Source organism: Eulemur rufifrons, chromosome 3 (genome assembly GCF_041146395.1).
Source record: "Eulemur rufifrons isolate Redbay chromosome 3, OSU_ERuf_1, whole genome shotgun sequence".
NCBI lineage: Eukaryota > Metazoa > Chordata > Mammalia > Primates > Lemuridae > Eulemur > Eulemur rufifrons.
In genome coordinates, this window is record NC_090985.1 from 27,649,463 (window position 1) to 27,674,778 (window position 25,316).

Sequence of the window (25,316 nt, forward strand, 5' to 3'; positions counted from 1 at the left end):
CTTCCCCCCAACCACCTACTAACCTGCAGAAGAATATTCTAGTCTGGGTCACACATTCATGTTCTCCTTCTTCCATTATTTCTGAGGAGGGCTCTATTTTCTTGGCTGCTCCTGAATCTTTTGGGGGAGAAAACTGGGATAACAAGAAGAGCTAAACAAGCCCAGAGGGCTCGCAGGTGTGAGAAGAGCCCAGCTGCCGACCATCTACAAGAACTGATGCATGAGAGAGCTAGAGTTGGGGCCTTTCTGTCGGCTCTAGAGTCTTTGTGCTGGTGAAAGAAAATTGAAATGTATGAAAGGAGTTTAGGGATGTGCAGTGGCTCCTCTTCAATGTTCTTCAAGGGACTGGAGTGAAGAATTGGAATCTTTTAATGACACCTGGCCATTGACCCATCCTTCAGGAAGGGTAGCCCTGAGCTGAGTCTGAGCCATATGGGACCCTTGGACCTACTGCAGCTTTAGCTTCTTAATGCGGGCTGAGCATCCCAAATCTGAAATGCTCCAAAATCCAAAATGCTCCAAAATCTGAAACTTTTTTAGCAACAACATGACACTCAAAGGAAATGCTTAGCATTTCAGATTTTTGGAGTTGGGATGCATAACTGGTTAGTAAAATGCAAACACAATCTGTGCGGGGGATTGGTTCCAGGACCCCCACATATGCTAAAATTTGCATGTACTTAACCCTCCTAGTTAGCCCTGCAGAACTGGTGTATACAAAATGTTGGACCTCCATATATATGGGTTTCACATCCCATGAATACTGTATTTTCCATCTACATTTGGTTGAAAAGAAATCACATATAAGTGGATCCATGCAGTTCAAACCCAGGTTGTTCAAGGGTAAACTTGATTCCAAAATCTGAAAAAATACAAAATCTGAAACACTTCTGGTCCCAAGCATTTCAGATAAGGGATACCCAGTCTGTAGAATATCGTGCAAAGAGAAGTAACAAATGAATATTGTTGATAAATATGATACTTCCACGAGAGTTATAATGATATTTGGTGTGTTTTTTAATTGGCTTTCAACCATAGTTTTATTGATTTTCTTGATTCAAAGGAACAAGGGAAGGTTTTGAAATGTTAGGTTTAATTTTTAGTGTCAAAAATAATTATTAAGAAGACATGATGATTCTGCACCTTAGAGCAAATGTTTCACCATCCATAAGTTCTCACTCGTATTGTCAAGATCTGATCATTTTATGATTCCTTTTTTTCTACCTGCTTCAGGTAATTAAGAAAAATGAAGGGACATAGAAAACTCAAGAAGAAAAAGATAACTGCTTATATTATAAATAGTAATGTTAAATGTAAATAGCCATTTAATAACTTAAAAAATTTTTGTTGAGGTAAAATATACATATATAATTTACTGTTTTTAACTATTTTTAAGTGTAAAGTTTAAGTATATTTATATATTTTTTCCCTGTCATCATCCCCACCCTTACCCCTTCCCAGCCTCTGGTAACCACCTGTCTACTCGTTATCTTCATGAGATCCCTGTTTCAGCTCCCACTTGTGAGTGAGAACATGTGATATTTGTCTTCTTGTGCCTGGCTTATTTCACTTAACATAATGACCTCCAGTTCTATCCATGTTGCTGCAGATGACAGGATTTCATTCTTTTGTATAGCTGAATAGTATTCCATGGTGTAAATACACCACATATTCTTTATCCATTCATCCATTGATGGGCACTTGGGTTGATTTTGTATCTTGGCTATTGTGAGTAGTGCTGCAATAAACATGGGTGTGCAGATATTGCTTTGATATATCGATTTCCTTTCTTTCTGATATATATCCAGGAGTAAAATTGCTAGATAATATGGAAGTTCTATTTTTAGCTTTTTGAGGAGCATCCCTCCTGTTATCCATAGTGGCTGTACTAATTTACATTCCCACCAACAGTGTACAGGGTTCTTCTTTCTCCACATCCTTGCCAGCATCTGTTATCACTTGTCTTTTTGATATAAGCCATTTTAACTGTGGTGAGATGATACCGCATTGCAGTTTTGATTTGCATTTCTCTGATTAGTGATGGTGAGCACATTTTCATATAACTGTAGCCTATTTGTATGTTTTCTCTTGAGAATGTGTGTTCAGATCTTACACCCACTTTTTGTTTATATTGCTTATTTTGCTATTGAGTTATTTAAGCTCCTTATATATTCTGCTTATTAATCCCTTGTCAGATGGATAGTTTGCAAATACTTTCTCCCCTTCTGTGGTTGTCTGTGTACTTTGTTGATTGTTTCCTTTGCTGTACAGAAGCCTTTTATAGCTTGATGTAATAATTCCAATTGCCTATTTTTGCTTTGGTTGCCTGTACTTTTAAGGTCTTACACAAGAAATCTTTGCCCAGACCAATGTCGTGGAGCATTTCCCCAAAGTTTTCTTCTAGTAGTTTCATAGTTTGGGGTCCTAGATTCAAGTCTTTAATACATGTTGATTTGATTTTTGTGTACTGTCTATGGCCACACCACCCTGAACGTGCCTGATCTCATCTGATTTTTGTGTATGGTAAGAGATAGGGGTCTATTTTCATTCTTCTGCATATAGTTATCTAGTTTTCCTAGCACTATTTATTGAAAAGACTGTCCTTTACCCATTGTAAATTCATGGTGCCTTTGTCAAAGGTGAGTTGGTTGTAAATGAATGGATTTATATCTGGGTTCTCTATTCCATTAGTCTATGTGTCTGTTTTTATGCCAGTAACATGCTGTTTTGGTTACTATACCTTTGTAATTTTGGAGTCAGGTAGTGTGATTCCTGGTTTTGTTCTTTTTGCTCAGGATTGCTTTGGCTATTTGGGGTCTTTTGAGGCTATATATAAATTTTAAGATTTTTCTCTTTTATTTCTGTGAAAAGTGTAATTGGTATTTTGATAGGGATTGCATTGAATCTGTAAATTGCTTTGAGGAGTATTGTCATTTTAACAATATTAATTATTCCATTAACGTGGAATATCTTTCCCTTTTTTGTGTTTCCTCTTCACTTTCTTTCGTCCTAGTTTTGTAGTTTTCCTTGTATAGATCTTTTGCTTCTTTGGTTAGATTAATTCAATTCCTAGGTATTTTATAGTGTTTGTAGCTATTGTAAATGGGATTGCTTTCTTGATTTCTTTTTTACATTGTTTGCTGTTGGCATATATAAATGCTGCTGATTTTTGTATGTTGATTTTCTATCCTGCAGCTTTATTGAATTTGTTTATCAATTCTAGTTTTTGGTGGAGTCTTTAGGTTTTTTTAGCTTTAAGATCATGTCATCTGTGAACAAGGCTAATTTGACTTTTTCCTTTCCAATTTTGATGCCCTTTACTTCTTTCTCTTGCCTAATTGCTCTGTTCAGGACTTCCAGTATTATGTTGAGTAATAGTGGTGAAAATGGGCATCCTTGTCTTGTTCTAGGCTTTAAAGGAAAGGCCTTCAGTTTTTTCCCTGTTCACTACCATGTTTTCCATGGGTTTGTCATAGATGGCCTTTGTTATTATGAGGTATGTTCCTTCTATACCCATTTTGATGAGGGTTTTTATCATAAAAAGATGTTGACTTTTATGATCATCTATTAAAATAACTATATGGTCTTTGTTCTTGATTCTGTTAATGTGGTGAATCACATTTATTGATTTGCACATGTTGAACTATCCTTGCATCCCTGGGATGAATCTCACTTGATCATGGTGAATGATCTGTTTTAATGTGTTATTGTATTTGGTTTGCTAGTATTTTGTTGAGGATTTTTGCATCTATGTTTATCAGTGATACTGGCTTGTAGTTTTCTTGTTTTATTGTGTCCTTGTCTGGTTTTGGTATCAGGGTAATGCTGGCCTTGTATTAATAACTTTTTAAACAAAGAAAACAGAATTAGTTCTATTAAGCGAGAAACAATAAAAATTATAAAAATTATAAAGTGACTATTATCTTGTGGTTATAGAATTCCTTAATAGAGTTCTTTAAATTTATCTTGTAAATTGGTCAAATTAAGTTTGTGTAGTGATTTATACTTTTCACAGGATTTTGTCATCCTTTGTGTTTTTGACCTTCACAGCAGCCTCATGACAATAGCTTTTGGGTATCAATATACCAACTTTACAGACAAAGAGACTGAGGCACAGAGGGGTCCTCCTGTGGTCCCCTCTGCAGCCTCATCTTCTTCCTCTCTCTTTTTGATAGCTAGTTCCTACCCTCAGTGCCTGGGTCAGGCCTTGAATGGCTCTTGCATTCCACAACAGTGTCCTAATTGCTTCTCTTGCTTGTGGTTTCCCTCTGCTATAAAGCTACTTAAGCACTTCCTAAAATATAAATTTGTTTACATCAATCCTCACTTAAAATCCTTCCCACTGCCTCATCAGTTGTGAGATAACACCAGCTTCCTTAGCATGGCACACACAGCACTCCACAATGTGGTCCCTGCTTCCATCTTTGGGCAACTGCTCTTGGCCTTCAGTGTGAGAATGTGGCTGAGCTCTAGAAAGTAAAATGTCTAGACTGCAGGCAGTATAACCAGAACTTTGCCTCCTCCCTATGGCTGGAAATGCCAAGAAGTGGTAACCAGTCTTGCTCTCTAAAGATTAGGCCATACCCTGAGGATGGCAGAGCAGCAAGGCAGGAATCTGTCTTCAACCTCCTGGAGCTGCTGTATTAGGCCTGCACTGCCTGGTGGGGCCTGTTAAGGGGGAGAGAAATACAGTTCAATAGTCTTTCAGTTGCTGGTATAATATTTTATATATTATAGTATATAATATGTATAGTATAGCACCCAAACCTGTATCTTAGCTAGTCTATCTCCCGAGCCACCTGTTCCTCTCCTTTGTGCCTCTCTTCTCCTCCCTGTTCTCAGATGGGTCTGTCCCATCTACTACATTGTATAACTCGATGTGTGTATGTGCTAACTGGACTCTGAGCCCCTTGAGGGCAGGAGGGCATCTTGTCCTTGTTTGTGTCATTAGCGCTGAAGAGTGCCTGTCACCTGTGTGCTTGTTGGATGATTGCCATGTCTTCTGTGCCTGGTATAAAGTTAGGCACTCAGTGTAGGTTGTGGTCTCTGGCTGTGAAAAACTATCAATGCTTTTTTTTTTTTAATTTTTTTTTTTTTTTTGAGACAGGATTTTGTTCTGTTGCCCAGGCTGGACTGCAGTGGTGGGATTTGTATCTCACTGCAGCTTTGAATTCCTGGGCTCAAGTGATCCTCCTGGCTCAGCCTGCCAAGTAGCTGGGACTACAGGTGTGTGCCACCATGCCCAGTTAATTCTTCTTCTTCTTCTTCTTCTTCTTCTTCTTTTTTTTTTTAGAGATGGGGTCTTGCTATGTTGCCCAGGCTGGTCTTGAACTCCTGGCCTCAAGTGATCTTCCCACCTCAGCTTCCCAAAGTGCTGGGATTATGGGCACAAGCCACTGCCAAAGACTATCAATTCTATAGCTGTATTCATGGCTGAATTTGAGAATATAGTGGGATTATAATTATTAATCCTATTATTAACTACAGGATAGCTTATGGGAAGAGTGCACTCCTATCTGGGAATGCTGTAGTGAATTTAAGAATGAAAAATGCTTTCATTTTTATTCATTATTTCTATGCAAATAATGCAGGGGTGGGGAAACTGCAGCCTTCTGATTTCAAGATTGTTCTTTTTTAACTACCAAAGGAGGCAAGAAAAAGCTTCATCTTTCTCTGCTGTACCCCTTTTAATAAAGATATTTGTTCTGTGAAATTTGAATTCAGTTGAGGGGCCACCCTTGGGGACCTGGAGGGCCACATGTGGCCCTGAGGCCGCAGGTTCCCCACGGGACGAGCTTGGCAACTGAGAGCAGGCAGGAGGGGCCATGGAATGTGGGCGAGTTCTCCTCCCGCTAAGCACTTGATTTAGATGTGTGCTTTGTTAAAATTCATGGAGCTAACCTTTATATTTTAGGTAATTTTCTGTATGTGTGTTTTACTGTATAGTAAAAATAGTATTTAGGAGGCAGCTAATTTTAATTACTTTAAAATATGAAAATGGTTTAAAAAATGAGCATTATGGCTGGACATGGTGGCTCACGTTTATAATCCCAGCACTTTGGGATAGTGAGATCCTGCCTCTACAAAAAATATGAAAATTAGCTGAGTGCAGTGGCATGTGCCTGTAGACCCAGCCACTCTGGAGGCTGAGCCAGGAGGGTCACTTGAGCCCAGGAGTGTGCGATTGCAGTGAGCTATGGAATAATATCACTGCACTCTTCATAGCCCAAGCAACAGAGTGAGACCTTGTCTCAAAAAAAAAAAAAAAAAAAAAAAAGCATTACGTTTACCAATTAGACAGCTAGTGTCAACTTTTTGGTAAATTTCCTTTCAATCCTTTCTTCCTTGTGTATTTGCTTTTTAAAGAATAGTATAACACTTTTAAAATGGAAAAAGGGCCACATACCGTATCTTGGGTGAATTAGAATAGTACATATTTAAAGAGAGGGCATTCTCAGAGATGTCACTGAGGTCTTGCAGACATGTCCTCCTGCTGTGCTGTTTCCCTGCCATCCTGCTTTCCTACTAGCTGTGGCCCATTCCCACCCTCAGCCCACTCCTGTGGGAAGAGATGTCGGCCAGTTCTCAGAAGGGTTAGGCCTCATTATAGGGTAGACAAGGTGAGTGCTCAAACACAGTCAGTTTTAATTTCTCATTGGCAGAAGCTTATGACTGTTTACTAGCTAATGTTTTTTGACCCTTTTCAATTCAGACATGAACTCTCAGAGCTGCTGCATATAATGAGAAACAATAGAGATGGAGTTCTGTACTCAGCACTTTTTAATATTGTTTATCTCTGTCCTGAGTTGGTTCTATTGATTATGTCATTGGACTCAGTGGTCTTTCTCTCTGTCTCTCCCCCTCATATGTTCAGTAAACTGTCAAGAGCTGGGGATATAAAAATAAAAAGGACGAGTTTCATTACACTTTATCTAACCTGCAGGTCTTCCACCAAGCATCCCTGCTCCCCAGCTATGTTGTGAGCACTTCTAGGCAGGATTTCTTTAATTTTTATCCTTTTCCAGTGCCCAACACAGTGCCTGGCACTTAGTAGGCCCAGCAAATGCTTTTTGGATTAAAGAATGAGTGAAGATGTGTTTCTCTCCCTGAGAGAAATTACGGTTTAGTGGTAAAGAAAGCTGGAACTGGGAGAAAAATATGACAAATTCAATAACATTGTTTTTGCCACATCAGAGTTTTGTGAGAAATAAGGGAGGTGATGTATATGGAAGCTTCTAGCTTATTCTGGAAGGTAATAGTAAGCTAAATATAGTGACACAAACTGCTCTAGGATGGAGAAACTACTGGTTCCTATGCATGGGAAAGGCTGTCCTGGGAAGCTGATGGTTGAGCTGTGGTTTAGAGAGTTCGAGAACGTTCATCAGGCAGAGAAGGGGGAATGGTCTGATGCAAGTCGTGGTGTGTGTAATGATGCATATGGCTGACAGTGAGAGACAGGTCAACAAGGTCCTCAGTGCCAGGAGATTGTATTTTTAGATTTTGAAATTTCTTAAAGTAAGCTCATAGGACTTAATAGTCAAATGGTACAAGGATTTGTTCTGGCAGCTCCTAATATTCTTTATTAGAGAATGAGATGGAAAGGCTCTGAGCAGGAGGTTGAGAGTATACTTAAGAAAATGACACTTTTCAGTAGATCAATGTGCACTAAATCATTTTAAAATAAGTATGAAGGTAGAGCTGTCAGTTTAAGAATTAGCAGACATTAGTGTATCAGTAGTGAAGCTATTTTCTGTCGCCTGAATAACAGCTTGGAAGCAGCCATTCTCAGAAACATTTGTGAAATTGAATTTAAAGTAATGGGCAGTTACTTTTGGAAGCCAACATTTCTGAACTGTATTATTTTTATTTCATTGAAATATGTAGAAAACACATTAATAGACTAAGTTCTTAGGGAAAGAAAGTCTTCTGAAACATTTGCCTGCTTCAACCCAGAAAATATAATTTAAAGAATTTTTTGATTAAATGTGCACTAGAAACCTAGGCAACAAGATTTCTAGGTACCTGAAACAAAGGAGATTCAAAATTCTAGTAATTAATGGAAAGTAAATCCGAAGTGCCTCCTTGAGGCAAACTTTACCAACCAGCCCTGGGCTTCTTATGCTGATGTGGAGAAGGGAGCCTGGGCTGCAGGTCTCAGGTTCTGAGTCATGAGGGCTCCCCTGAAATTGGACAAGGAAGATCTGCTCCCCTTCTTGGGGAGCAGGATTGGGGAGCGGCAAGGAAGCATGCCATGGCCCAGTACCATGGGGATCCAAAGAATTACCCTTAGGGACCAAGGCTTCATGAAACCTACAGGGGGCAGCCAAGCCAGATATAAACTGCCCTACAGAGACACTTCCTTGGCCACAGACATGTGGACTTTTCACATGAAGTAATTTCTGCAGAGGATGAGTGTACAATCATAGACTACAAACTACACGAGCAGACAGCCTGTCATGAAGGGGAGTCTATAGGTACGGCAGATGGGAGAATTTATACCTCAAGAAAGAGATTTTTACAGAGTCCTGTTTGAAATGATCAGAATGGTATTGCAAGAAATAAAACCACAAGTATGAAACAAAAACAGGCTGATTTGAAGAGTCACAGGGACATTCTAAAATAAAAAATATATAGAGTTATTGAAGTAAAAGAAATTAAAACCACACAGTGGATGGGTTAAAGAGGAGACTAGATGCAACTGAAGAGAGAAAGAATAAGTGAGTCAGAAGATAGAGTTTAGGGAACCTCACAGTGGGTTACACTGAAACAGGTAGAAATTGTGAAAGAGTAGTTCAGAGTGTAGAATAAGAAGCTCTAATATATGGCTAGCAGGAGGTCCAGGAATAGAGAGCAGAAAAAAATCCTGGAGAGAAAAATATTCAAAGAGACAGTGACTGAGAATTAGCTTAAGAAGTGCATGAGCCCTTACATTGAACAAGTATGTCAAGGTTTGAGGTTTCAAGTTTAATGATAATGAAGTCCTCATATCCACGAAGCTTAACGAACTCCAATCAGGATGAACATAAAGAAAATCACATCAAGATATACTGTAATCAAACTGCTGAAAACTGGTCGTATTGAGAAAAAAAATATTTAAAACAGCCAGAGAAAAATCACACATTACATGGGAACAAAGGTAATAATAATTGTAGCATCTTTTCAGGAAAAATGCAGCTGGAAGACAATGAAATTTCATCTTCCTCTTGGTAAAAGAAAACAGCTGTTAACCTAGTGTTCTATATCCAGCAAAAACATCCTTAAAAAATAAAGGTAAAATACAAACAAAAGTTGAGAGAATTAATCTCCGGCAGGCTTGCTCTGCAAAAGTGCTTAAAGGAGGTTCTTAAAGCAGAAAAAATAATGCCTCAGATCTTGAAATATTTTGGAAATGGTAGAAATATAGGACTTAGTTTTTGGAATTTTCAAGTTTCCTTAAAAGAAAATTAACTACATTTTAAGCAAAACAAACAAACAAAAACCTCCCACTATTTTGTTATGTTTTTAAAACATACATAGGTTGGGAGGGAGAAATGGAAATATATGATGGTAAATTCCTACACTGTATATAAGATTATATGATATCACTTGAAGATAGATTGTGATAAGATACGCGCATTATAACCATAGAACAACCTCAAAACAAGAGTACAAAGTATCATAGCTGAGAAATTGATAATGAAGATAAAAATAGAATCCTAAAAAATATTTAATCCTAAAATCAGGAAAAGAGCAAAAAAGGAACAAAAAAGAGATGGGACAAATAGTAAGGTGGTAGAACTAAACCCAATTGTATCTCTAATTACACGAAATGTAAATGGTCTAAAAACTTCAATTTAATGGTAAAGACTATCATATTGGACAAAAAAAATAAATCAAGACCAAACTATATATTGCTTACAGAAATTCATTTTAAATATAAAAACACAGATTAAGTATAAATGGATTGGAAAAGATATAACATACAAACTGTTATCATAAGAAAGCAGGAGCAGCTATATCAATGTAAGACAAAGTAGACCAGGAATATTATCAAGGATAAAGAGGGACATTTCATAATGATGAAAGGATAAAGTCTTCAAGAAGTAACATTTTTTTTTTCTTTTTGAGACAGAGTCTCGCTTTGTTGCCTGGTCTAGAGTGAGTGCTGTGGCGTCAGCCTAGCTCACAGCAACCTCAAACTCCTGGGCTTAAGCGATCCTACTGCCTCAGCCTCCCAAGTAGCTGGGACTACAGGCATGCGCCACCATGATGCCCGGCTAATTTTTTCTATATATATATTTTAGTTGGCCAGATAATTTCTTTCTATTTTTAGTAGAGACGGGGTCTCGCTCTTGCTCAGGCTGGTCTCGAACTCCTGACCTTGAGCGATCCACCCACCTCAGCCTCCCAGAGTGCTAGGATTACAGGCGTGAGCCACCACGCCCGGCCAAGAAGTAACATTTTTAAGTGTGTACACAACTAATAATAAAACTTCAAAATATATGAAGCAAAGAACTGACAAGACTGAAATGAGAAATGGACAAAACCATAATTAGAGTTGGAGATTTCACCGCTCTTAATAATTGATAGATCAAATAGAAAGAATATCAGAAAAGATATAGAAGACTTGAACAAAAACACTTACAGCCAACTTGATCTAGGTGACATGTATAGATCACCCAACTACAAAAATAATACATTCTTTTAAAATACATGTTGAACATTTGGCAAAATACACCATATGCACGGCCATAAATCAAGTCTTAGTAAATTTAAAAATATTTAAATCATACAGAATATGTTCTATGACCACAACACAATTAAATTAGAACTCAGTAACAATAAGATGTCTCAATAAGCCCCAAATATTTGGAAATTAAGCAACACACTTCTAAATACTTACTCATGGCTACAAGAAGAAATCACAAGGGCAATTTGAAAACATTGTGAATTGAGTAAAAATAAAAACACAGCGTATCATAATTTCTGGATGCAGTGAAAGCATTGTCTAGACGAAAGGTTGTGGCTGTAAATGCTTACATTAGGAAAAGAATATAGTTTAAAATTAATGAATTATGTTCTCCCTTAAACTTTAGAAAAAAGGAAGAAATTAAAGCCAAAGGATCCAGAAAGGAGAAAATAAAGACCAGAAATCAATGAAATTAAAAACAAATAGAGAGAACCCAATGAAATCAAGAGCTTGTTTTTTGAAAAGATCAATAAATGGATACACCTCTAGCCAGACTGATCAAGGTGAAAAAGAAGATGTAAAGTATCAATATCAGGAATGAAAAAGGGAACATCAGTCTTTCCTACAGACAGTAAAAGGATAATAAAGGATTTTAATGGACAACTTCATGTAAGAATAAATTTAGTAAGATAGATGAAATGAAAAAGTTTCTTGAAAGACACACATCATGAAAATTGATTCAAGATGAAACAATATCTAAATAGCCCTTTCTTCAATAAAATAAAGTCAATTCATTATTTAAAAATATTTCCCAAAATAAAATGTTAGCCATACAGTTTCACTGGTGAATTTTATCACATTATAATAAAGAAATGCAAGTTTTTATAAAAACTCTCAGAAAGTAGAGGAGTATATACTATGAGGCTAGCATTATCCTAATACCAAAATCAGACAGACATTACAAGAAAATTATAGACCAATATCTTTCATGAACACATATGTAAAAACCCTTAAAAATTAGCAAATGTAATCCAGCAATATACTTATTAAAAGAAAAAGAATGCAGCATTATATAAAATGAGTAATTCATTGTGATCCACTGGAATTTATTCTAAGAATGCAAGGTTGGTGGTTGGTTATATATTCAAACTTCAATCAGTATAGTTCACCATATTAACAGAATAAAGGACAATAAAAACCATAATATTAATAGATATATATAAAAAGCTTTTGACAAAATATATCACATGTTTATGATACAAAAAAAATCTTATTAAACTGGAAATAAAAGGCTACTTGCTAATGGGCATCTATAGAAAAATCTATATTTGATATCATATTTAATGGTAAATGCTTTCCCACTAAGATTGGTAAGAAGGCAAGGATGTTCACTTTCATTATTTCTCTTTAACAATGTAGTGAGCAGTCTAGTTAGTGCCATAAGGAACAAAAAAAAAAAAACCCCAAAAATACTCAGTTTGGGAAAGAAGAAATAAAACTCTATTCACAGAAATGAAAACATTACCATGTACATAGAAAATATTAATGACTTTATAGAAAGTCTACTAGAATAATTAGTAGGATCATAGGGTACATGGTTAATATATAAAATCAATTTTATTTCTGTATCATCAATGGACATTTGGAAAATGAAATTAAGAATACCATTTACAAAAACAGAAAATTATGCTTGGGTATAAATTTAAAAAAAGATGTGTAAGAACTGTACATTGACAGTTACAAAAAATTGTCTTGAGGAAATAAAGACCCAAATAAATAGAAAGATATTGAGAGATATACATGATTATGGGTAGTAATACATAATACTAAGATGGCAGTTATTTCCAAATTGATCTTTAGATTCAGTGCAGTTCTTTTTTTGTGTGTGTGTGTCATCCTTGCGCAGGGGCCATGTTAATCTTCTCTGTATTGTTCCAATTTTAGTATATGTGCTGCTGAAGCAAGCACTCAGTGTTAAGTTCTAATCAAAATTCCAGCAGGCTTATTTTTTTTTTAAGACATTGTTTTATTATAAAATTTATATTGAAGTGCATAGGAGCTGAAATATTCCAGATATCAAAGCTCTGGTAATTAAGACTGTGGTATTGACATAAGGATAAACACAGATTAATGGGAACAAAATAAGGAGTCCAGCAATAGACCCATCCATAAACAACAATCGATTTTGGACAAATGTGCCAAGGTAATTCAAACGGGTAGAGAATTGACTTTTTCAACAAATGTTGCTGGAGCAACTAATTATCCATATGCAAAAAATTAACTTTGACCCTTACTCCACACATATATAAAAATTAAATCAAAATGAATCATAGACCTAAATATAAAAGATAAAGTTTATTGCTTTATCTAGATAAAGCTTTCTCTAGAAGAAAACTTTGAAGAAAATCTTCTCAATCTTGGAGTGGGTAAAGATTTCTTAGCATACAAAAAAAAAAAAAGCATGAAACATAAAGGACAAAATGATAAATTAGACTTCATCAAAATTAAAAACTTCTCATCAAAAGCCATTTGTAAGGAGACAAAAAAGCAATTTCAGCCTTGGAGTAAGTATTTGCAAAACATATATGTGTGAAAGGACTTGTATCTAGAATATACATAAAACTCTCATGACCAATAAGAAGACAAAGAACCTGATTTTAAAAATAGGCAAATGATTTGAATAGCCATTCACCAAAGAAGATCCATGAATGGGAGACAGACACATGAAAAGATGCTCAGCATCATTTGTCAGTAGGGAAATGCAAACTAAAACCATAATGAGATTCTATCATACAACCCATTACAATGACTAAAATTAAAAATAGTGATTATTCCAAGTGTTAGTGAGGTTCTAGCAGAACTGGAACTCTTATATATTATTAATGAGAATATGAAGTAGTGCAACTATTTTAGACAACTGTTCAGCCATTTCTTATTAAATTAAGCATATTCTCACATAAAGACCGATTAATTCCACTCCTAGGTATTTACTCTAGAAAAATGAAAACACAGGTCCATCCCAGGCGGGGGTGGGGAACCTGCAGCCTCAAGACCACATGTGGGCTTCCAGATCCCCAAATGTGGCCTCTCTCTACTGGATCCAAACTTCAAAAGGCCACACTCAGAATCCAGAAGGCCACATGTGGCCCCAAAGCTGCAGGTTCCTCACCCCTTGGAATACCATTTAAGAATAAAAAGAAATGAACTACTGATATGCCCAACAACACAGATGAATCTCAAAAACATTGTAATCTGCTGAAGAAGCAAGGCACAAAGGAATACATCCTGTATGATTCCATTTATAAGGAATTCTGGAATGTGTAAAATGAAACTGTAGTAACAGGAAGCAGGTTATTGGTTGGTGGGGTGGACATTAGCATGGGCAGGGAGGAGGCAAGAAGGAACTTTGAGGGGTGATGGAAATATTTTGTGTGTTAATTGTGCTGGTGGTTACACCGGTGAATGAATTTATTAAATGTTTACGTATACTTAAAGTGGTAGCATCTTATTGCAAGTTAATCTTTCTTCAATAACATTGATGAAAACAACTTTCCTAGTTCAAGAGAGGTCTCTTTGACTGTCTTTCCTCACCATTCAATCTGCAGATGTGTTGAGTGGCACCCTGTGTTTTTCTTTGTCATGTCACTTAGCACATACTGAGTTGTAGTTGCTTCCTTTCTGCCTCCCCCATCAGACTCTGTTTCTTAAGAGCAAGGAATGTCTTTAATGTGTATATCCCCAGAGCACAGCCTGATGTTTGGCATGGATAATTCATTGCTTAACATGTGTTTCGTATAACTTGTTGATTGCCTACTATGTGCCAAAGATAGTCTAGATGTTTTTCATTTATTATTTATGATCCTTAGTAAATGTTTGTTACACAAATAAAGAATCCTCACTACTTCCAGAAGTTTTTGTAGCTGGTTGTACACTATCATGAAGTATATCATACAAAAGGCTGAAGGTCAAATGATTTAAATATTTCCGTAAGATCATGCAACTGTTGAATGGCAGTGTCAGGATTAAAAACCCTGGAAGTTATTAGATTCTGTTATTTTAGATACAGGTCTTCAGCTATTGTCTGCATGTATTTTAAGACTCAGTTACTTTTCTATTTTTAGAATTGGTCTTGTCAGCAAGTAGAGTTTACCTTGGAGATGTAAGCCTTAAATTTTCTAATCTCACTGACATCAGTTTCTTTTGTTTGAGTGAGTGATTTAAAGTAAGAAGTACGCTAGGTGAACCAGCCTATCTTCAGAAACTGGCCAGGCATTTAAGTTGAGTAGCATTGTTGCTTGCTTAATTGCATAATAAACTAACTGTGCAGTAGAGGGCTAAAAAACTCTTGTGACAACTGTGATGCCAATTTCTGCTTGTTCCCTTTCCCTCAAAGAAAAAAATAAATCTCTCACTGACTCTCAGCATAATGGAAGTTCATAATTCAAAAACCAATTATTTTGGGAACTGTTGGATGAATTTTCTTTGGCATCCCTTTGTTGGCTGATTTTCCTGTTAGCTGTGTGTACTGTTTTTCAAAGAAATGTGGTAAGTGGTTATCTGTTGGAAATTGTATTGAGTGGATTCTGAGATTTGATGATTGAAACCAGGCAACACCATGAATATCACATTTTTCTTTTCTATTAAATTCTAAAGAGATTTTTAAATATCTTTGACTTTAGGTTATAGTGAAAAACCAATCCCCAGGTGCATTAGAAAAAAGTTGGTACTTCTTTAGAAAACATAGTTATCATATAGACCCAGCAGTTCCACCATGGGCATATACTCAAGAGAATTGAAAACATGTTTACACAAAAACTTGAACACGGATGTTCATAGCAGCATTATTCATGATAGCCAAACAGTGGAAACAACCCAAATGTCTATCAGCTGATAAATGGATAAACAAACTGCTGCATATCTATGTGTCAACGGAAAAAGAGCCCAACTCTGTAAAATAATTTAAAGAGGTTTATTCTGAGCTGAATATGTGTGACCATGTCCAAGAGAGCCATGCCCAAGAAGCCTTCAGCAAGTGGTCTCACTGTGGTTGGGTTACAGTTTAGTTTTATACATTTCAGGGAGATAGGAATTACATGTAAACTGTAAATCAATACATGGAAAGTATACATTGGTTTGTCCTGAAAAGGCAGGACATCTTGAAGCAGGGGATTACAGGTTATAGGTGGGTTTAAAGATGCTTTGATTTGTGATTGGTTAAAGAAATTAACCTTTGTCTAAAGGCTTGGAATGTTTTAAGATAAGGAAGTCTGTTAATCAGAGACAAGCTGCCAGACATATACCCAGACTTAAGAGATCTGTTAAGTAAATGGATGACCTGCAGGTGTGGTTTAAGCTTTGTCTGGCATGGCCTTAGGCCTGGTCATGAGTCAGAAAGGACATCTCCAAGAAGGGAGGGGGCATGATGAGGCGTGTCTGATCTCCTTTCTCATGGCCAGCAGCTCAGCTTTAGGGTATTTCTGGGGTCCCCTTGGCCAAGAGGGGGGTCCATTCAGCTGAGGGGCTTAAGATTTTCTTTTAGTTTACATATAAAACAGAATATCCTTCAGTCCTTAAAAGGAATGAAGTACTGGTACATGCTACATGATATATCTTAAAAACATTATGTTAAGTGGAAGAATCCAGAAACAAAAGGCCACACATTGTATGACACCATTTATAGGAAATGTCCAGAATAGGCAATCCCACAGACAGAAAACAGATTGGTGGTTGCCAGGGGTTTGGGGGAAGGGAGGAGGGGGAATTGGGAGTGATTGCTAATGGGCTCAGGATTTCTTTTTGGGATGATGGTAATATTCTGAAATTAGTGGTGATGGTTGCACAATTCTGTGAATATACTAAAAACCACTGAATTGTATACCATTTTAAAAGGGTGAATTTTATGGTATGTGAATTATCTCTCAATTTAAAAAAACCCCTAAAGCCAAACTTTTTTTTCCTTCTTCTTCATTTCTTTTCTTGTCCTTTACGCCTGAACTCATACCTTCTGAATAGCAATTCTTTTTTTTTTTTTTTTTGTGTGTTGAGACAGAGTCTCACTCTGTTGCCCAGGCTAGAGTGAGTGCCGTGGCGTCAGCCTAGCTCACAGCAACCTCAAACTCCTGGGGTTAAGTGATCCTACTGCCTCAGCCTCCCGAGTAGCTGGGACTACAGGCATGCACCACCATGCCCGGCTAATTTTTTCTATATATATGTTTAGTTGGCCAGATCATTTCTTTCTATTTTTAGTAGAGACGAGGTCTCGCTCTTGCTCAGGCTGGTCTCGAACTCCTGACCTCAAGCGATCCACCCGCCTGGGCCTCCCAGAGTGCTAGGATTACAGGCGTGAGCCACCGCGCCCGGCCCTGAATAGCAATTCTAATGGCTACCATTAATTAGGCTCCTACGATGTGTCATCTGCTATGCTAGGAACTGAATATTTGCCATTTTACCTAATGATTACAGTAACCCCATTTTACAGATGCTGACATCATCAGAAGCTCAGAGAAACTGAGTCACTTACCCAGTTTCACATACCAGTAACCCGTAGGGCCAGGATTGGAGAATGGTCTGACTACTAGATAGCTCTTGTTCGTTCTCTAATACTCTACCTCATTCAAAGCAATCTTCCTGGTATATATTTTCAGTGAGTGGACGGACAGCTAAGATTACACCCTGGTCTACAGGCATATCTTAGACCAGGGTGAGCAAAAGCTTGCAGGGGGCAATCAGATCCCCTACTGGAGATATGTGAAGTCCAGAAGGTCTATGCCCTGACCAAAGGCAATTCATCCATCAATTTTATAAGCCATTGAGTGGGCTAAACAGATGATGTCTTTAACTGGAGGGTTCTAGTTTGTGGTTTCCCTGCTGTGTCTGTTCCCTCTTTGTTCTCTCCTTTCTTGCAATTGTAAATTATTAATCAAAAGTCATATCAGTTAATAGGTTGTGCATAGGTCAATGTAAATCTAGTCTTATACAAACGCAAACTGCATAGAACAACATTATCTCTGCCTATCAAGGGTAGGATCCAACTTTTCAAGGTGTCTGTCTCCATAGCTACTATCCTGTACTTTCGGGCTATGATCTTGGGCTTTGACCACGGACATTGTGTGGCCTTTTCATTGGCTGCCCAGCCTCAGTTTCTTCCCTTTCAGTCCCTTCTCCCCTGGACTGCCAGCCCGCATAGTGGCTCAGAGAGTTTCCACAATCAGACTGTTGGACCCAACCATTTAGTAGCTCTTGACCTTGGTCAAATTAATCTTAGTTTCACTGAACCTCAGTTTTCAAATTGGGAATAATAGTACTTTTTTCCATAGGTTTGTTAAAAGAATTATTTAAATAGTAACAGCTAATGTTATTGCATGCTTACTATGTGCTGGAGACTTTCTAAACTCACGTAAAGCGTTTAGCACAGTGTGAAGCATTTGTGAGCACTCAGGAAATGCCAGCTGGTATTGTTGTTGTTGTATCTCTTATAAAACTCTAATTAGGCTGTTCCTTTCTTAAATCCTCCTCCATTGTCCAGAGGTAGTTAAAACTGTCTTCAAAGTCCCTTTTCAACCTGATACAATCCTGGCTTTTTAGTTTTATCTCTTCTGGCGTCCTTTCCTCTCTCCATAGAATACTCCCTCCCGCTCGGCATGCTCTGCTGTTTTGCTGTGTTTCATGTGTACCGGCGCTTTCAGGTCCAGCACAGCGTCGCGGCTCAACCTGCTCTTCTGTCCCTGAATAAAGAACGGATCTTTCTTGTGCGTCCGCTGCAGTTTGCACACACTTGAATGATAACAATCATTGCCTTGAATTTCCATGATTTGTTTACTTATCCTTCAGATATGAACCCGGCCTTTCTCCAAGTCTGGGTTAAGAACACATGCGGCCCTACAGCAGTTGTCATTTTCTGTTACTTTTCTGTCCTCCCCACTACACCAGGTGCTTCTGAAGACAGAACCCTTATGTTCTGCATCTTTGGCCCTTAGCATCTCAGTAGTCCCTGCAGAGTGCCTTGGTGTGGTGTGCCACACCCCCATACCAAGCTCTCGCTTTCAGTGTATGACAAAGCATAAATATTTCTTATGGCACTGGAATATAGCATGGGGGATGTCAGGAATGTAGACTTTGGGCTCTCCTATTTTGTTCCTCTGAGGCTCCATGGGGTCCCTTTGTCCCACCCAGAGGTACTGCCAGGCAATGCAGGTGTTTGGGGGCTTGAGGGAGTGGCAGAGGACCTCAGCTCTTTGTGTGCTTTGACTTGAGCAGTTACTTTTATACCTTGTTATTTATAATTCTTGCTATTAATAACTCTTGTAAGATTTAACAGGACACAGCTGTAAGCATGAATAATCACAGAGACCCTCAGTGACTTATAAGTAAAGTTTTAAAGACATGTTCTTTCTGAGAGCTTAATCTTCAGTGGCTGCCTAGATAATTCCCCATTATATACAGAGTAAAAATTTAATGTTTTCAATGGATGGATGAATAAGTAATGTCCCAGCATTCATTTAGTAATTTTTATTCTTTTAAGAGTATTTTTTCTTACCTATATATACTATCACTGATTGATTTCTGTCTATGGTTAATGAAACAATTTTCTTTGTCTCCATAATGCTTATGTATAAGAATATTAAGATTGAGGAGGGCATTCTGATTGTCTAGCCAGAGACCCCAAAATGCCCCGTGGTGACCTGTTAATTGCCTCCCTACCCCTGCCTGAGGTCTTGAGGGAGCTGAGTAAGAAAGAAGGTCTAAGGGGCACTCAGAGCATCACACCCTGTGTGTTATGTAAAGACCCTGTGACCCGCAGGCTTCAGCTCTGATACAAATGTGCTTGGGGACAGGCCATAGGCTAGATACCTCAGCTGTGTTTGTTTTCTTTCTATACTCTCCCCATTCCTAATTCTAAATCTTATACCTCTCTCAGAGGGAGCTGGGGATAAATGGCCAGGTCTGTAGGGTTGAGCCTGGCCTATTTTATCCTCCTACCTGCGTTCCAGGTGGCCAAGAGCACAGAGGAAGAATGGAGGGAGGCAGTGATTCTTCCTGCTGGCATGTGCCATCCAGTCCATGCCTCAGATGCTTGCCAGTCAGAACAGCTTCTGCTGGGAGGCGTAGAGAAGGCAGCATGCGCTCACTCCCATGTTGGGTGCTCGTGCGGCCATCAGATACCTGAGTCTACCTCGTATACAGCAGTGTGCCTAGAAGGGCTTGCCCTACAGTTCCCCCGCTGTCAACAGTGGTCTTCCATATGTAATACTTATTCAAAGTCCAGGATTTCTGTAGCAGGATTCTTGACGTTGTTCATGGCAGAAACCCCAGCTCTAAGTGGTTTACTCAAGCTAGGTAATTTATTGGCTCATTTAATGGAAAAGTTCAGATGTAGGTTTGTTTTCAGATTCAGACATCATTTCTCAGCTCTCTTCCCTGTTTTCTTAGGTTCCATGTGGCAGAAATATGGCTGACTCGGGCCAATATTCTCCTAGGTGTAAGATGACAGGAAGAGAATGTATACTTCTTTCTTGATTAAAAGCTCTCGGACCCACCTCTTCATTCCCCACCTGTGTGGTTCATTTCCTTTGTTGCTTTGCTCTAAAGTGTTTCCAGAATTCATGTTCTTTGCTATTGCTTTTGTTGCTCTACAGAAGAGATTTCACTAGTGCTAGTCTCTGAAAGAGAAGTGTTAAGCCAACGCTAACGCACACATGCAAAGGAGGGTGGGTAGCATCAGCCTTGGACCGGTAGCCCCCCCAAACAGTTAAGTAATAGCTGCTAATAGTTATGAGGGCTCTCTGAGGACTCCTTGCCATCTTCAGAGTTGAGTCCATATTCTTGTATGTGGCATTTCTTACTCTCAGGTTTGGTCCTCCCTAAAAGGCAGGGAAGGAATGGGCGGAGGGCCAGGTGAGCAGTTGCTGCCTGAGGGGCCAGCATCTCTGGGAACGGGCCTGGGGCCAGGCCATCCAGCTCTGAGGTGCATTTCACTCTCTCCAGCTCCATCCTTTTTCCTGGCATGATTTTTCTCCATAGTCCTTAACTCTGTTGCGTACTGAATGGTTTATTGTGTGTCTCCTTTGCTAGAACGTGAGTGCTAGGGGGCATAGACAAGTTTTGTTCCCTGCTGTGCTCCCAGTGTCTTGAGCAGTGCCTGGGACGTCATAAGCTTTTAGTAAATACATGTTGAATGAATGACTAGACGCTGGAGATTCTGATACAAACTGTCCTCAAGGGCCTCACAGTCCCTCTGGGGGGACAGGCAGGTGAACCAACAATGAATGAGGTAAGCACAGGGTGAAACATGAGCCCAGGGGATCCCGTACATCTCTCAGGAAGCTGGGAAAATTTCATTAATTAAATAAAAAGAAAATCACTATTACTTTTTTTTTGCAGTGAACATTAATTTTATTTGAAATCAAAAGTAGTTATTGACTACAAATCAAAACCATGATAAGGTACTACTTCATATCTACTAGGATGGCTATAATAAAAAGAAAACCTGGAAAGTAACAAGTGTTGATGAAGATGTGGAAAAATGGGAACTCTTACACACCAATAGTGCATAAACATAACTGATGGTAAAATGGTTCAGGTGCCGTGGAAACCAGTTTGGCAGTTCCTCAGCAAGGTAAACTTAGTGTTACCATACCTTGATACAGACCCAAGAGAACTGAGAACAGGTAGTCAAATAAATACATATATGCACATGTTCGTAACAGCATTATTCACAATAGCCCAAAGGTGGAAACAGCCCAGATGTCTCTCGGTAGATGAATGGGTAAACAAAACGTGGAAGGGCCATACAATGGCATGTTATTCAGCCATTAGAAAGAGTAAAATACTGATATACACTATAACGTAGATTAGCCTTGAGAATGCATTAAGTGAAAGAAGTGAAGTGAAAGTGTATGAGTTCATTTATGTGAAGTATTCAGAATAGGTGAGTCTATAGAGCCAGGATACAGATTGGTGGTTTTCAGGGCCTGGGTAGGGGATAGGGAGTAGCTGCTTAATGGATGTGGGGTTTCCTTTTGAGTTGAAGAAAATGTTTTGGAACTGGGTAGCTGGTAGCTTGATGTCTTTTCAGTCTCATCCATTTACCTGACTTAGGACCATCAGCCCCATTTCACACAGTAGCTGCAGAGATTTCTGCAAAACTGCAACTTGCCCTTCTACCCGTAATGCGTATTTCTTGGGTGCTGGAGTTGCTGTCGCTCTTTGAGAAGGTTCATTCAGAACAGAGCTCTCCTGTGAGAGGGAGACTTTCCTTTCAGTTCATCATCAGGAAAATAGAGATGTTACCATGTAATGACAGTCATTTCTTTATAGAAGTACTGGGCCAGCTTTCATGTGGCCTTTTGGTTTTGAAATGGAAGAAAAATACATATTCATGCTCATGAAATACTAGGAACTTAACGTTTATCATCAGCTCTATCTTCTTACCTGAGCTTTACTCCTGAGTTTCCAATTTTCTTTGAGATATTCCCATTCAGATACCTTCCTAGTCCTATAAATTCAACATGTCTAAAATTGAAGCTGTCTTTTAACCAGTGAGACGTAGGATTGAAACCCATTTCAGCTGCTTAGAGCTGTATGATCTTGATCAGTTCTCAGAACCTCAGTTTCCCCACTTGTAAAATGGTAGTGGTGATGCCTGTCTTGAGGTTGTTCTGAGGATTAAATGGGATGACGTATGTGAAGTGCCTCACATTGTGCTTTCGGTGTGTGGCATATGTGCAAAAGTATTATTTTTTTCTCTCATCCAATCCCTAAACCACATCACCCTTATTTTTGAAATCCTTATGTAAAAATCTGTGGTGCAACCATTAATCCCTTAATTGTCAGTGTCACTATTATGTCCCAGGAGGCTTAGCTGTTCACTCTGTACCTGTACTCTGTGTGACACTGCTAATGACATTAATTCTGCGTACTCTGATCTCCTCAGCCTGATTATAAGCTTTGTTTTAAGACTAGGAGCTATCACTCAGACTACTCTGTCTTGTGTGCCCTGGTATCCTTGTGAAAATAAAGGCAGCTGAGCAAGCATATTAAAAAGTGCTCAACATCTCTAATCATCAGGGAAATGCAAATCAAAACCACAATGAGATATCACCTAACTCCAGTGAGAATGGCCTTTATTGAAAAGTCCCAAAACAACAAATGCTGGCATGGATGTGGAGAGAGATTGGAACCCTCTTACACTGCTGGTGGGACTGAAAATCAGTACAACCCCTGTGGAAAGTAATTTAGAGATACCTCAAAGAGCTAAAAATGGAAATACCATTTGATCTAGCAATCCCACTACTAGGCATCTACCCAAAGGAAAAAAAGACATTCTATAATAAAACATCTGCACTTGAACATTTATGGCAGCACAATTCACAATTGTAAAGATGTGGAAACAACCCAAGTGTCCATTAATACATGAGTGGATTAATTAAATATGGTATTTGTGTACCATGGAATACTACTCAACTACAAAAAACAATGGTGAACTAGCACCTCTTATATTATCCTGGATCGAGATTGAGCCCATCCTTCGAAGTCAGGTATCACAAAAATGGAAAAACAAGCACCACATGTACTCGCCATCAAATTGGTACTAACTGATCAAAACTAAGGTGCTCACATGGTAATAATATTCACTGGGTGCCAGTCAGGTGTTGGAGGGTGGGTAAACTCACAACTAATGGAGCACACCGTATGGGGGAAGGGCACGTTTGTAGCCCTGGCTTGGGTGAGGCAAAGACATTACATGTAACCAAAATGTTTGTACCTCCATAATATTCTGAAATTAAAAAAAAAATTACCTGAAATGATGAGAGGAAGCAGAAGATAATGGATAAGACTGTATACTTGGCTATTCTAGAAGTTATATTTGGATTTTTTTCCTGGGAAATTGGAGTACTACTTTTTATATGTGTATATTTTTATGTAATTAGCATTGTATTCTTGGTTCAGGGAAACATTTTCCTAAAGCAGTAATGGTAGATATTAAAGATTAAAATCTAATGCAAAAAAAAAAAAAAATAAAGGCAGTTGCTGGCAGTCAATACTTGTGTTAGATTGATTGAGCTACCTGTTTGTCTTCAGTAGGGTGATGGAGGGGTATGGCCTTGGTTCAGACAAGCATAAGCAGTTGTGAGATCTCAGACAGACGCTCCCTCCCCATCTGTTGAGGTTGGAGGGTCTGGGGCAGCACATTTAAGCTCAGGCCCCGCCTAGGGCTTCGTGTATGGAAAGGGCATGTTTATTCATTGGATAAGAAGGAGGCTGTAGACGCTTTGTTTTTTTTTTTTGAGGCAGAGTCTTGTTCTGTGAGATAGCTCACAGCAACCTCTAACTCCTGTGCTCAGGCAATCCTCCTGCCTCAGCCTCCTGAGTAGTGGGGACTACAGGCACGCACCACTGCACCTGGCTAATTTTTTCTATTTTTTAGTAGAGACGAGGTCTTGCTCTTGCTCAGGCTGGTCTTGAACTCCTGAGCTCAAGCGATCCTCCCACCTCAGCCTCCCAGAATGCTAGGATTACAGGCATGAGCCACCACACCAGCCTTGTAGATGCATTTTGAAAGAGAATTATTGGGTGACCTGGTTAAGCTCTAGGTGTAGCATGGCCACCCCACAGGGCCACCTGCTTTCCTTCTTACATGGCCTTCTGGGCCCCAGCCTGATATCCTTCACACTCAAGGAACTTGTTACACATGTCACCAGACGGTGGGACGTGCTGGGGAAAACATTTCCCTAGAAACACTACTCAGGACACTCATGTTTTATACCCTCTTTAACTACGCTCCAGCATGGCATGTGCATGCTTTCCTGTGTAGTTATAGTCCTCGTTCCCTTTCATGAACTCAGAGCCCTGAAGCTGAGGATCAACGTGCTGCTGCAAACACCCACCCAGTAATTGCACTGTTGCTGACGGTGGCTGGGGACATGGTCCTCCAGGAGGAAATACTTTTAGATGGGTGGTGCAGTTGCTACACTAGAAGGTTAGGGCTGGAGGCTATATCTGTTTCTATATTTTCTAGTTAAAGTTTTGTTGTTCTAAACTCACATCTGGAAATGGTGTAATGGTGGTCATTGTCCATGCTCACACAAACCCCACCTGGCAAGGGGGTTACCTTACCTGATCAGCACAGATTATTTCACAGTGGTTTGTTTTGATGAGCTTTCTGTCTTGCCTTTTGGCAAGACATTTATCATGATTAGTGTCACCCCTCTGAGGAGTCCATCCCAGTCGGACCCCACACCACCTGGGCCTAGGTGGATGTGTGCGAAGGGTGCTGTGGCCATGCAGGGAGGGTTCCTGAAGGAGACAGTGGGCAGCATGGACAGTCACGGCTCCCTGGGGGGACGTGTCAGAACACTCCAGGCATTAAGGCAGGCAGGATCCTGGCATTTAATCAGAGGGAGCAGCGTGAGCAGAGGAAGGTGTGGAATAGGAAGCCATTCCTATCTATTAGTCTCACCAGATCATACCTTTGGTGGGGGATGGGGGCTGTGGTGAGAGATGATACTAGAAAGGTGGGCAGAGGTGCCGGAATAGAGTGGCCAGTAGCACAGGCTCTGGGCAGATTGCTTTGGCTTCAATCTGTGGCTGTGCTACCGATTTGCATGTAATCTCAGATAAGTTACTTCAGCTCTGTGGACTTCAGCTT

General features: G+C 39.1%; 1 protein-coding gene and 1 non-coding gene across 6 annotated transcripts in view; one reads left to right on the forward strand and one right to left on the reverse strand.

Annotated features, from left to right (window-relative positions):
• The window catches only part of TRAPPC9 (trafficking protein particle complex subunit 9), a 604,744-nt gene that overhangs the window by 197,327 nt on the left and 382,101 nt on the right, over positions 1-25,316 (forward strand). The window lies entirely within an intron of this gene.
• Positions 12,531-12,637, reverse strand: LOC138382059 (U6 spliceosomal RNA). The gene has a single exon (XR_011233235.1). It is a non-coding gene; the product is annotated as a U6 spliceosomal RNA (small nuclear RNA).